Genomic DNA, 14,154 nt, shown 5'->3' with positions numbered 1-14,154 from the left:
TCCCTCTCTGCCACCCTAATCTTAGCTCCGTCTGCCGCTATTGCTATCACCCATTCCCTCTTCTTCCCTCCATGTCTGAGAAGATGGCATACTCTATTTTTGTACCCACTCTATGTACCATATCAACCTCTGTGGCGACCCGGTGGTCATTTGGCAACTATACAATGCTTGTTAATGCTTGTGGAAGACAACTGACACCGGAACTACTCAGGCGAGTGGAATGTCCTGGAAGTGTGTCTGTGGGAGACACATGTCCACCTCAATAAATAAATACAAATATAAAAATGCATTGAACATTAGGAAGTTAGAAGTCACACAATTAGCCCCTTGAGCCTTCAACTTTTATTATGCAATTTAAACTTTTTAGAAAATGTTGGAAAACTACAATTTTAAGGCAGTATAAACATCAGAAAATGTCCACAATCATGTGATTTTAACCACAAACCGGCAAACAAAATAAAGGGATCACTAGTTCCCAGGAGTGCTAGGATACTTTCCTGCTTGTCTGATGCCTGCTGCCATCCTATCAAAATGACAGGACTTCGAGTTGTGTAGGTACAGGCAGTGAAAATACAGATGCACTGCCGTTGCGTGGGAGTGCGGGTGCAGCAGGCTCGTGTGCAGCAGCCCCAATTGCCATAGGGCAGGTAAGGAGTCCGCAGAGCTGCACTGCGTTCTCGTGAGGGGTTACTGAAGATGATCATGAGGGTGATGCTGTCTCCCAGGAGATGCTGGTGGCTCATCCTGGATTTTGCTGGGATATCTTAGTGATCTCCTCACATTTGGTTGTGCCTTTACTCCAGGCGTTGACACCAATTTAGAGCAGCTCTTAGCAGCATCAACTCCCAGCATGCAGGCCAGGCTTTCGATGATAAATTCCTACTAAATTTCCAATTCAACCTGTCTAATCGTAGCGATTGTGTAGAATAGCCTTAAGCCGGACAATGTTACTCACACCATAGTAACCCTGTAAAATTTACTTCTGAAGTAGCAGAGGAAGCCAGAGGGCTTGTTGCAGAGTTTCTGGCCAGACCAGTTTTAACAAAAATGTTTTGTATTGGTTTTTGCAGAAAACAAACAGTTTTGTGGCAGAAATTACAGCATTCCAGAACCACAACCATCGCAAAACGCAACGTAACAGCTTGCCGTCAACCATTGTCATAGATGTGAGCGTACCCCAAACAACAATTATAACATCAAGTTAGGGCGCAGACCCAGCTAATACCCATCATCTACTTTGCACGGTCCCACCTGGCCACCCATGTTCCGGAATGGTACTGGTTCCCTACAGCAATAGCAATTAATCATTGCAGCACTTCAGTGAATAGCGGCCCAGACTCTTTTATGGCCCACCTGCTGCCCTGTGTTGAAGCTTAGGCCTAGGACAGAGTCTTCCATCCTCTGGCCATTTTACGCAATGCCCAGTTTTTCCACCACTTTCACAGCTGCATTGAAAGGGGCATTCAGTCGCACCTGGCTCCATAGACAAGGGCAATGCAGGAATAACGACGTCAAGATGGTGGTACAGTTTATGCCCAAGCAGGATTGCAGACCTCCGCTTCTGATACAAGCATGGAAGATCGAGCTTCAACTACATTCAAGGAATAAGTGGGCATTCATTCCCAGTAGCAGAATGCTTCAGGTATATTTTTTCTCTCTACATGTGGATAGATGTTTATTTCCTGTTTGTTCCTTGAACATTTTGGGAGCCAGGTTCGAATCTGCTCTTTGCGCCTTTTTCCTGCTGTGACTACCTTAGTCCTCCACCTTCTGCCTTCATGTGCCTAACCTTCGATCCTTCCAGTGCCTCTCTAGACACTGGCTTCTTTCTCTCTAGTGATGTTTATGAACCAGAATCCTTCTTGTTCCTAAGATTCCCCTTTTCATTACAACTCTTCTATGGCTGCGACTTCAGAATCCACACTACAATACAATGTGTGTTACCCATCAGAGTATTTTCTCCGGGGTCGACATCCCTTCTGGTGGTCACCCTATTCCGAGCTATCAGCTCACATGCATACTGGGTGGTCTCTGCTAGGGACTGGAACTTCCTCTACAATTCGTGTCTACAGAGGACACCCCAGAGATGAGACTTGTCACTGACAGATGGCAAAGCCGCCTTTCTGAAAGTGCATCAATCATATACAGCAGTTGGTGAACACCATGCAGAAAGAACCTTACCCCCTGAGGTCCAGACCCGCCAGCAGTAAAACATCACACAGAGGCAGGTGGTCCCAGTATGATGTCATAGATCCACTAGAAGGGGGTCTGGTAAGTGGTGCATTTTAAGGCACCCGGAAGAAACTATGTGTATTTCTGTATTCCTGTTTGGTTTACTTCACTCGTAATCCCACTGGTGTCCCACTGACTGGTGTGAAGAATCATGAGGATCCCTCACTAAAGCCCTGCCTATATTCTCCTCCCAGGGGCCCAGGCGAAGGCAGATGCTTCCTGATCCCAACCCTGGGGGTGGTGCACTGAGGGAGGATCACCTGGGTGGAGACAAGGCCCAGGGTAGCGAGGTGATTCTGCGGAATGAGACACAGTATTTTTCCTCTGATAGGGAGATTCTTAATACTGTGCCAAAAGAGATTATGGCTTATTGTCATTTTAATGTCTCTCAACCGCATATTACATCTAAGTTTGTGAACCCTAAGGTTGTAACATCAAACCACACTATACCAAGAGAAAAACCTTTTTTGGTATTTAAAATTAAATGTCCTCCTTAATCCCCAGGGTGCAATACAAAGGATTGTGGAAATGTTGTCTTTTCAAACCATCTTCCTCTGTAAAAGTTAAAACCCCCAGCCTCTCTGTTAAAACTATATATTAAGGGAATTAAATCTACCCTTATTAAGAATGAAGAAGTAGAAAAATCCAATTTTGTTGAAGAGAACTACATGTCCCAGAATCATAGAGGAACTGAGACGGGGAAGAGGGATGAAGAAGTATGTAGATATGGTAGTCAGCCAATTAAGTCTAGTAGCCATTGTAGGAGTCAGGCAATTGATGCTAATGGCTCACACCTGAAGTCTTTCGTCAAACCTGTGAAGCATAAAAGGCCCCATGATAAAAGCAGGAGAAGGAGAAGGAGCTGGAGCAGGAGTTGGAAGGCTGGCAGTAGTAGTGGTAGAGGAGAAGCACAATGCTGGCAAGTCATGAGGAAGTGGGAGCACAGAAGGGATGCCAGAATGTGGCGACAACATATTTCACCTGCAAGTAGTGAGAGGGTCCAGTGTTCCCAAAAGCTGTATTGTAGAGGCTGTGCAGAGGAAGATGTGCTGGAAGTGAAGTTTTCCTCGTGTGAGCTGAATTGCTGTGATTGCAGAGCTGTGACTGTGCAGAGGCCCAAGGCCAGAACCAGAAGGGGCTCAGAAGTAAAAGGAACTACCAATGAAGGTGGCCGGACCAGTGACACCTGTGCTTGAAAAGGGTGTCGGTCCCGAGTGAGCCAGAAGTAGCAGCAGTGGTCGAGGAAATTGGGGCAGCAGAGCAACCCGCAACCGCAGTGTCCCTGAAGCCGGTGAGTGAAGCACAGCATTCAATTCACTCCACAAGCCTTGCCGGTAACTGCAGCCATCTAAGAAGTCACTTGCTTAACGTTTAAATCGAGTAAAAGTTCTTTGATATCTTAAAGCTGTCTGTTAACAATGGAATTGTAGCAGTTGTGCTTATTCTGAAAGTTGTATTTGCGTGAGAAGTGAAGAGCTATTACATCCATTGTTGAACCCTGTTCGGATTAAAGAGTAGTCGCAAGGCCTTAATTATGAAGAGGGAACGCTTGTTAAATCCATTCTGAGTATCTAACATTGACCTTGTACAAGAGTTATAAGTAATAATATGTGAAAACTGCATCAAAGGAAGGTTGCGAATGACCAATTGTGTTTCCTGAAGGAAGTCTGAATTTGTCTCCTTCAAAAGTGTACGGGAATATAAGTCTATTCATCACGTTAGGTGTAAAATTCTACCTCTTTTCACTTTGAAGACTTGAACCTTGTATTGTATCAAGAATTGACATTGTTTATTTTTCCAAGAAGTTAAGAGTACATAATAGTGAAGAGATAAACAAGCAGTAACCAAGCTAAAAGTGAACCCTTTCCATAGTGAAACTAGTCTTGTTAAAAGTTATCTACTGAGTCTGAAGTTGTCACTAGTCCAGTAGCCCAAGATATCAGTGCAGCATTGTTACCTGAAGCTGAAAGTGTGGCACTACGGCTTCTGGGTAATTACTGGAGCAGACGAAGAGTGAGTGGCGCTGGGGAAGGGAAGCTGGGTGTTTGTAAAGAATATTCAGTAGTTAACCTGTAATGCTAAAGCCTGCTGAAGCTGAGAGGAAGTAAATCGTGTGGGCTGAAGCAGCTTAGTCATGTGGCAGTCAGACAGATGGAAGAGGCAAAGAGGCTGCCACCTTGTAGAAAGTTATTGAAGGGAAGAGTCCCTTGCCCACCCGAAGAGGCTGAAGTGTCTAGTCAATGCATGCCTAATAATTCTAAAGTGCTGAACAGTTGTAATTATATTCTTGTGGCAGTCAGACAGACAGAAGAGGCAAAGAGGCTGCCCCGTTGTAGAAAGTTATAGAAGGGAAGAGTGTCTTGCCTACCTGAAGAGGTCGCAGTGTCTGGTCAGACTTTGCCTGACAATTCAGAAGTACAAAGCAGTAGTAGAAGTATCTGAACTGGTAGTATACAAAGTTGTCAGCGGATGTCACATTGAAGTGGTTTGAAATAGTGGCATACTGTGGGACAAGGGTGACTGTTCTCACAATAATAACAGTAGAAGGGTGGTTGTTAAAAGGGAAGCAGCAATCCAAAGAGAAGCATTCTGACAAATATACCAAATGTACTGAAGACGTTCTAACCAATTATAACATTGTAGCTGGAGAAGTCCGGAAAGTTAATGTTACATACTCTTTTGAACTGTGTCAAATAATGTTGAAGAGAAGACAATTTATCGTCATAACCAGGATTACCATTGGTGCTATTTTATTTGCTGGAATTGAAAGGCGATCTTTTCAACCAATACCAAAGACTTGTGGCCAGTGGATATTTGTTAGATCAACTTTTGCTTTGACTGGGAACTGATAAGCACTGGTTCAAGACTTTTCTTTTCCTTTGAACATTTTGAAGTTGACTCTAGGTGCCTGGGGAAGGGATCTAACCCAGGGCGGGTGAAGGTCATCCAAATATTGTCTAATATTGTTTATTATCTTATGGTGTTTTATAATTTTCTATGTGTGTTAGTTATTTAGCGTGAGGGCCAGTTTACCCATGCTAGAGATTGTTCCCTTAGCCTTTAGAATAGCGAGGGAAGTATTCGGTAGAGTAGGGCAAGCAAGGCTTCATTTGAAAACATTTACTTAAATAAAATGTCCTACTTTGAGAAAACTAGAAGCTGTTGTCTGCCTCGCATTGCTGACCCCTCACACTGGGTAAAGATTGGTTTGCTACTTAACCTTATGTCAGGTCGTGCTCTTGCTTGGGTGAATCTGCTGGTGCTAGCAAGTAGCCCCTTACTTGACAACCAGCACATCTGTTCTTATATCTCCTTGTGGAACCCCAGCTATGTTACTCAAGGAATGTCTATGACTAGCAGTTGAGTGGAACAAACCTGAGAGAGAGAAAGAACGAGATGGATGATTGGTGGTTAAACTCAGTCATTCTCTGACATACTGAACTATTTTATGCTGTACTATCCTGAATAAACAGCCTTACATGAAAGCTGCTTTTGTGTATCTTTACTGCATGCAACCTGAACCTGAATAAAACATTTTGGTGACGAGGTAAAACCTGAGATGCTGCCAGAGGCTGTCAACACAAGCCACCGCCCCAGGAGATCACCCACCTTCTCTGACATCCCATACCTACTGCCGGGAGAAGAATATCCTAGGAGTGGCGTGGGACCGCGCAGAGCCAGTGCGCCATCATGAGAATTGAGACCCTGAGGGAGCCTCCCTCTTGCCCTGCTGCTCCGTGGGGCGTGGAGCATGTTGCACCATGGGGCAAAGGCAGGAGGAGCGACAAGACTACCAGTTAGAGGCCTGGTACCGATTTACAGGCTGTAGGTATAGTACCACAAAAATGTCTGCAGTGACCGCTGAGCTTTTATATGCCAAGGAAATTAACGCCAGTGCGCGAGGAAGAAAGCTTTAATTTTTACTTGCGCTACACTTGCAAGTCTTGCGCTGCAGTGGTACTTAGTCCCCACTTACAGTGTCACTGCTCTCTGAATAACGTTGGGATAAACAATGCGACGATTAATGGGGATCTGGCGCATCAGATCTCGTTTGTTAATGGCCGACTGGGTGAGGGCAGAAGCGTGTGCCCAACAGCAGCATCTATGTCATTTCCGCACCCGAACCCCCAACAAGCTTGTCAGCACGGCTCGCCATGGAGCACCACACTGTTTGGACTGCAAGCAGGTAGCTTGGAAATCCTCAGGTAGAAGTGGCTTTAAGGTATGCAGCAGCATTATTAAAGTCTTCAATACACCATTGTCAGTGCTTTAAGTGGGGTAAGAAATTGAGGGGGGGCCCTCGTTTGGAGGCGTGGCCTCCATTGTGGACGTGGCCTAAAAGTGCACAAATCATAGTAAGGTGCGCAAACAAATATATAAATGTATTTGAGCATTTATATATTTGTTTGCGTACTACTATGGTTTGTGTATTTTTCAAGCCTTCTTTTATATTCATAGCAATGTTACATATTTCTATGTTTATAAAAGGTGGCTTGAAAGTGCACACACCATAGTAAGTTACGCACACTTGTGTGATTACCTTACTATGGTTTGTGTACTATTCAAGCTGCCTTTTATGAACATAGACATTTGTAACATAGGTCTATGTTTATAAAAGACGGCTTGAAACGTAGACATCTTTTATAAAGCGTTGAGGACGGACAAAACCCAAGGTGGTTTTGTCCGTCGACAAAGCTTTATAAAAGTTGCTTTGAATTGTGTACGATTCAAGCCGTCTGTTATAAACATAGAAATATTTCGATCGTGTGTAAAAGATGGCTTAAACGTACACAGTTGAAGGCATCTTTTATAAAGCCTTGCCAAAGGAGAAAGGCGCCTCGGGCTCAGTGATCTCTGCTCAGAGCACTGACCCCGAGGCGTCTTTCACTCTCTGCGAACCCGCGGGCTCCGTGATCTAATCTACATATTAGATCATGGAGCCCGCGGGTTCCCTGAGGGTCAGTGACCTGGCGAGGGGAACTAAGGGACTGTAGCTTCCTCTGATGGCCCCTCAGATGAGGGGTCATCAGAGAAAGTTACAGAGACTGACGGAAGTGCCAGCCAGTCACAGCGACGCTGTGGCTGGCTGGCACTTCTGTCAGCTTGCCTGACGTTTAACTGGCGGGCGCATCTCTCGTTGCGGCTGCGGCCGCGGCGGGATAATGCGTCCTGCCATGGCGTGGTGGGGCTGGGGGGCCCCGGCAGGGCCCCGGCTCAGCCTCACTTTTTGGAGACTGCCGGGGCCCGGCCCCGGCAGGCCCCGGCCCCGGCAGGCCCCGGCCCACTTAAAGCACTGACCATTGTAGCTATCACATGATCACAAAGCGTGAGAGGCTAGGAAAATGACCTGCAATGTTGAGATTTCGACACCTCAAGTGCCTGCACATTGAAGGGTTTAACAGAGCATTCTAGGGACATCTCACCCACCACCCACTGGCTTTGCGGGGGCACCACAACTCCCGCGGTGCGGGGGCACCACCACCACATGTGCTGGGAGGTGGCAACCTCAGACTAAAAAAATTATATCTATATATTTTTATATATATATTTTAAAAAGTCAACAAAAAGAAACTATTTGTGTGGGGTATCTAACTTTTAACCCATTCTAATGAGACTATTCTAGTGAAGCTTCAATGTTACAAGCAGTTAATTCTCTCCTTTATGTCTGAAAGCACCCAGTTATGGACTGCTGTGAGAAGGAACGGTCTCCTGCCCCCTCTCTACTCTTCCAATCACTCCCCTGGCATGCAAGTACTAAACCCACATCATGATTTCAATTGCATAATAAATGATGCATTTCAATGCAATACTAACAGTGAAATGCTTTACATTAGTAATTGCTGGGCCTTTGTTAACAGTGAAACCCAGGCGCTTTTTAACATCTGTGCCCTGTTCAGTCCAACAAGGGCTCTGTAGGTCCGCCAGGTCATTGAACGTAGACCAAAATGTTGGGAGTGGGAGGAGGGCTGAAGCCCAGTCGGATAAATGATGTTGCGCAACTGCTTGTGTTTGGTAATCTTCATTACTCCTAGCCCTATTCTTCCACTTTGCCTCATACACAAGTACTGGGATGAGGTAGGTGGACATGAAAGTAATGCCTGTCTTAGTTACCTGTAATCTTCATTACTCCTAGTCCCACTCTTCCTCATCCCAGTTCTTATCTATGAGGCAATGGGGGTCATTACGACCCAGGCGGTAAGTACGCCAACTTTACCACCATGGTGTAAACTACGTTTACACCATGGGGGATGGTGGATTTACCGCCCCATTCCAAGGTGAGTGGGGCGGTAAATCCCCATTTCCCATTTTACCCTTCCCCATTCCCATTTTTGCCCCATAAGGCATAATGGGAGTGGGGAAGGCGCTAATTACGCCACCGTAAATTACGGTGGCGTAATTAGCACCAAGGCGGTTTAGCGCCATGGATTTTAACGGCTGCTAAAAGCAGCCGTTAAAATCGGAATCAGGCGTTAAGGGTTAACGACGGCGTTAACCCTTAACGCCTGAGTTGTAATGAGGCCCAATGTGCCTGATACATAAGCACTGGGACAGGAAGAGGGGCGTGGAGGTAATTCTGGGCCGAGGAGTAGATTTTGAGGGTTGGGGCAGGGGATGATAGGGAGAAGGGATGTGTGGGGGTTGGGGCAGGGATTGCGCCATACCCCTGCATCAGCATGTTCGTGCGTATTGCGCAAGCGTGGTAATCTAGGCCGACCCAGACTGTGGCGCAGCCTGTGATTTGTTGCCAAGCTTGGCGCAGCGGGGGACCTCGGCATGGCTCGCAGTGGGGCCCCGAATTTGATGCTACGCCACAGCCATCACTACTATACCACAGGACACAGTTTGGGTTGTACTACAAGGCAGATCATGCCACAGTTATTCAAGATCAACACCAACAACACACTACCATGGACGCTTCTAAGTGCCATACTTCAAGAAAGAGTTTTTTTTATGACCAATGGCCACAAAACAGGCACCAGTAGTACTAAGCTTAAGAAGCTGATGTAACATCAAGCACAAAGGGACAACTCATAAATACAAGCACTTCTATTTTCATTCAAATGTAAAAAAAGACACTGAGAGAGTGGGTGGCAACCAATGGAAAACATCTAGCCAACACCTATAGCTTTTAGGCCTATAGGTTTCCAATGAATGCTAACGACTAGGGGACAAGGTGTCCACCAAGTACTTCCAGGTATGTTTGCATGCTGAATATGATCCGGTCATGAGAATGCTATTACTAGAGTCCAGAACCTTTTTCACCAAGCTCTACATTTCCCGTATTGAATCACCAAATTCAAGCAGTGTGTTGTTGTAATAAGATTCAGAACAGATGACACTCTTGGTGAATTTGTTTCATTACACCTCCAGATAGATTGTCCACATGATACACTTAAGAGAGATGTCAGCAAAAGGCTTGAGGGTATACCATGAAACTATAATAACCAATGTTTTTAGACGTAGACCTGCAATTGTTGAGCTAGACAGACAGTGGTCGCTCGAACCACTTTCTGCATATTCTCAACCTTCTTGAAGAATTGCACCCTATTTTCATATATAGGGTGCACATTATTTTGCTTTGCTTGATTTGTTCACATTTTTCACTGTTTATTTGCATTATTTTTTTATTGAGATGTTTTCTGTACCTTCCCCGGATACGTTTTATGTTATATACTACACCAATGCGGAAAATGTTTTGAATAAATAATAATATCCACTTTTTACACATTGCAGTACTGAAGGTGCTATTTCTTTCCTAGCTACAATGCACCAAGGTTCATTCGATACTCCTTGGCAGGTATTTAACTAGACATACCTACAGGTTCTTCTCATGTAGGTGTTGAAGTCCTTTGGCTTCTCCACTTTGTCTATGTGTTCATTGTATGCATATTCCTAATATGGAACATGCTCACACATGTTGGGAGGCCACCTTTGTAAAAATGGTAAGGTAAGTAACCATAAGTCGCGCCACCACCGTGCACTGCTAAGACTAACACCCAGGTCATGAACAATGACATCACAAATGTCATTGATGACATAGTTGTGCACACAGCCACACACCAGAAGGTATGTCGGTTGTGTCTGTGGGTAGTTGAGCCACCAAAGATGATATTGTTCATTAGTTGGCACATTTTCTGCTTTGCTTTTTTATGCTTTTAGACCAACTTTTGTTGTAGAGCATTGCAAGTAATAAAACGGATCCAGAGTAAGGAGCGTATAGATGGATTGCTCTCCCATGGTGATTATGAGAGGACTTTTGTTTAATTTTCACCACTTTAGACATAATAGAGATTTGCTTTTTTTATTGGTGGTGATCACAATGGGCTTTTTGGTTTAGCGTGTGTACACTATACTTTTGTTTTTTATATGTAACTTTTATAGACCAAATATCAAGCTCTGAAGAACATGTATTGTCGGCATTTATGGTGTTAATCACCACAAAATTACTTTTGTTCTTTTGTTTGTGTGCTTACTCACAAGTAGGGAGTTGGAACATTATTGGTACTTATAACCAATGTACGTATTCTAGGCCTATGTTGATTTGATTTGGGAGCGCATGGAGTAAAGTCACACTGATAAACATTATCATAAGCCTACTTCCACAAATAGTAATTTGCATGTGGATAGCTTTCATCTTCACCCATTAGTGAATAGCATTCCCTTTGGTGAATTTCTGCGGGCTAGAAGGAATTGCACGCATGAAAGCAATTTGATTGAAGAATCTAGGAGACTGAGCAATCGCTTCTCATCAAGAGGTTACTCCAGAAAATCTGTTGGGTGTGCATTTGATAAGGTACAATCCATCAAGCGGAAGATGGCCCTTGATGGTTCTAGTGGGAGGAATAAGGAGAATGGGTTTGCTAGATTTATTACTAAATATAGCACACAAGCCAAAAATATACGTAAGATCTTGAACAAACACATGTTTATTTTGAAAGCAAATAAAGACATATGTCGTGTGCTAGTCTCCCATCCTCTAATTACCTTCTGTAAAGCACCTCATTGAGAGATACTATTGCACCTAGCATGTTGATGGAGAAGAATAGAGACACGGATTGGCGCTCTGGTCAAAAATGTACCGGGATTTATAAATGTGGTAGATGCAAGCTCTGTAAATTAAGAATTTGCACAACATGTTTTGTTCATTCCAAGAGTGGCAAGAAGTGGGATATTAGAACCAGTATTAACTGTGTGACTTCCTTTGTGCTTTACTTGATTCTATGTCGCAGTGATATGGCCTAAGTAGGCTCCACTATTTGTCATTTTAAGCCCTGCCTTTTGCAGCTTTTTTTACTTTAATTATTTATAAACGCGCAAACCAAAGGGGCCGGAGTCATACGGGCGCGAAGGGAGAGGCATCCCCACAGGTGACAAAACAAACAGACAACACCCACAACAGTCCACAAGTCCCTCTAATATTCCCAAACAGACCCTATTTAAACAGAATGGTTTTTCGATTTCTTTTTTAAAATCTCCAAAGAGTCACATTCTCTCAGATCCAGAGGCATCGCATTCCATCTTTCCGGGGCAGAACCCCAAAAAGCACTTTTCTTCACCAGGGCCAGCTTGGCTCTAGGCAATATCTTCATGCCATTACAAACAATCATGTTAATGATCCAGTGGCCAAGCAGTTTGCAGCGTTTAATGGGATTATCCAAACTATGTATCTTTCTTAGATCTGGCTCTTGTTACAGAGCATGTGAGGAAAGGGAATCGAACTTCAAAACTTCACCAACTTGTAGCCAGACTGATCAGGCATTTAGATACTTTACAACATAGACAGCACAATCTTGTAAATGAGCTATATGTGTTTCTGGAATGAGTTGATTTTATAAGAAACATATCTGTCCATTTCTTCTGTTGGACACTCTATGAATTAATGTGGATCGCTATGATAAGATTTTTAATAATATCTTATTTTGACGTCATCTGTTTTTCATTACTATTCTGTACTGGTGTCTATATGTGTCTTTTGCCCACTTGGGCATCACTGGTTGTAAATCAAATCGTTTTTTAGGTCGATCGATGGTTCATAAAATTCTGATGTCATCAGCTCTTGCCTATGTGCCCAATAGCGCTTTAAAGTGGATTTACTTAATATTCTCGTATACCGACTTGGGCTGTATGAATGCTATGATAATTTCAGCAGATTTGTCGTATTCAGGGCTAACAACCATATGGGTGCCCGTTTGTGCTTATTGCATGCTGCTGTCTTCTCTTGTCCTTTCCCTGCAAGCTTTTGTGAGTGGTGGTCTATTTAATGGCTGCATTCCCATTACTTATACATTTGGCTTATACTTACCCATTTAAGCATTTATTTTAGGGTGACCAGACGTCCCGATTTTGCCGGGACTGTCCCGGTATTTGGTGCTCTGCCCCCTTTCTAAAGAATATCTTCCCAAGTGATCGGAGTGCGACAGAACTATTTGTAGTTTTGTCGTGCGCTCCCCATTAATCTTTATGTTGAGAGTCCAATACTGGCGGCCGCATTTGTGAGTGTTTTGATTCATGTCGGGCAAGTGGTCCTTTCTTCAAGTGTTCATTATGTGATGTCCTTTTGATGTATGTGAATGTTCAATACAACTTTACTTATTTTGACGCTCATACAAAAATGTGATACATAGCCTGATGAAGCCCGGGTTGGGGTGGAACGCTTCGCACTGTTGCTTGGCAGGGTTGCAGCCCTGTCTGCCTGACTCTTTTATCCCATGAATTGGATTTAAACCATATATTTCTGCAACTTCCTGACTAGTGCACGAGTTCATTCGCGTTTTCTGTAAGTAGCACATTTCATTTCTCTTTGGTGCTCAGAGTGCTAATATCTTGCCCTACAACTACTTTCAGGTAACTACTACAATGTAAGGACATGGGAAGGTGGACCATTTGAAAAGAAAAGCTTACTGTAAAACGATTTGAAGCAAGTGCATGCTACCTCATTCAATTGATGGAATTCTTAGCATAAAAGGAACTCACTATGAGTAGATAAATATGATAGGTATATATTATTGAGTACCTCTCAGACTGGAGAAAAATGAAAACTATACTGGGTTTTAAAAAAGATGGCTATACATGAGACTCGTGTAGAATTGATGATTGAAGTGTGTATATGTGAGGATATTACAGAGCTATAGCCTAGCCTTTAAGACATGGCCTCAGGGAATGTGACCAGCAAAGACACTCTATTCCAAGATCATTCTGTAGAATTAAGCATATGTATAGTCCATCAATGGGAATACTGCCTTATGTTATTACCAAACAACAATATTTACTAGAATGAAACTACATTTGCCACATTGATCTCAGGATAATGCTTTATGATGCATAACTACGATTTATGAGGATGAAACTCTAAGTTCACAGTGAATAATGCAGCAATAGCTTCTAAATATAAACAATTAGAACTGCCTATTACATGGACGCGGTTGCGTCCGTGTAGTTATGGTTAAGTTGGTGTTTCCATAGGAAGAGCGCTTTTTGGGTGGCTTATAACTTCGCTCCCTCTGGACGAATCCTCACCAAACTTTGCAAAATAAGTATATGGCCCAGTCTGAATTTTTTTGCAAAGTTTGGAGAGGTTTGATCCAAGGGGGGCAAAGTTATAGGGGGGGTCCCAAAACTTTTGTTTTTTCCTATAGACATAATGGGAAAATACTTTGCGCACGGCTACAGCACGAACCGCTGGACGGATTTACACCAAATTTGCGGCAGGAGCGGCGGCTTGGTCCCAAAAGCGTGCTTTTGCAAATTTGGTGCAAATCCGTCCAGTAGTCTTTTTAAAAATGACCAAAATGTAAGGCAAAAATATTTGTGATATCTGTGTTCGCTTCGCGGACGGACTTCCCTGTTCGCTCCGCGGACAGCACCCCGATTGGCCCATGGGCTTGCGTCATGTCCGTGGACATGCAACGTGTTCGCTGATTG

This window comes from Ambystoma mexicanum, chromosome 6p (assembly GCF_040938575.1).
Source record: "Ambystoma mexicanum isolate Mex_15411 chromosome 6p, UKY_AmexF1_1, whole genome shotgun sequence".
Lineage (NCBI taxonomy): Eukaryota > Metazoa > Chordata > Amphibia > Caudata > Ambystomatidae > Ambystoma > Ambystoma mexicanum.
This window is presented reverse-complemented; position numbering follows the sequence as displayed.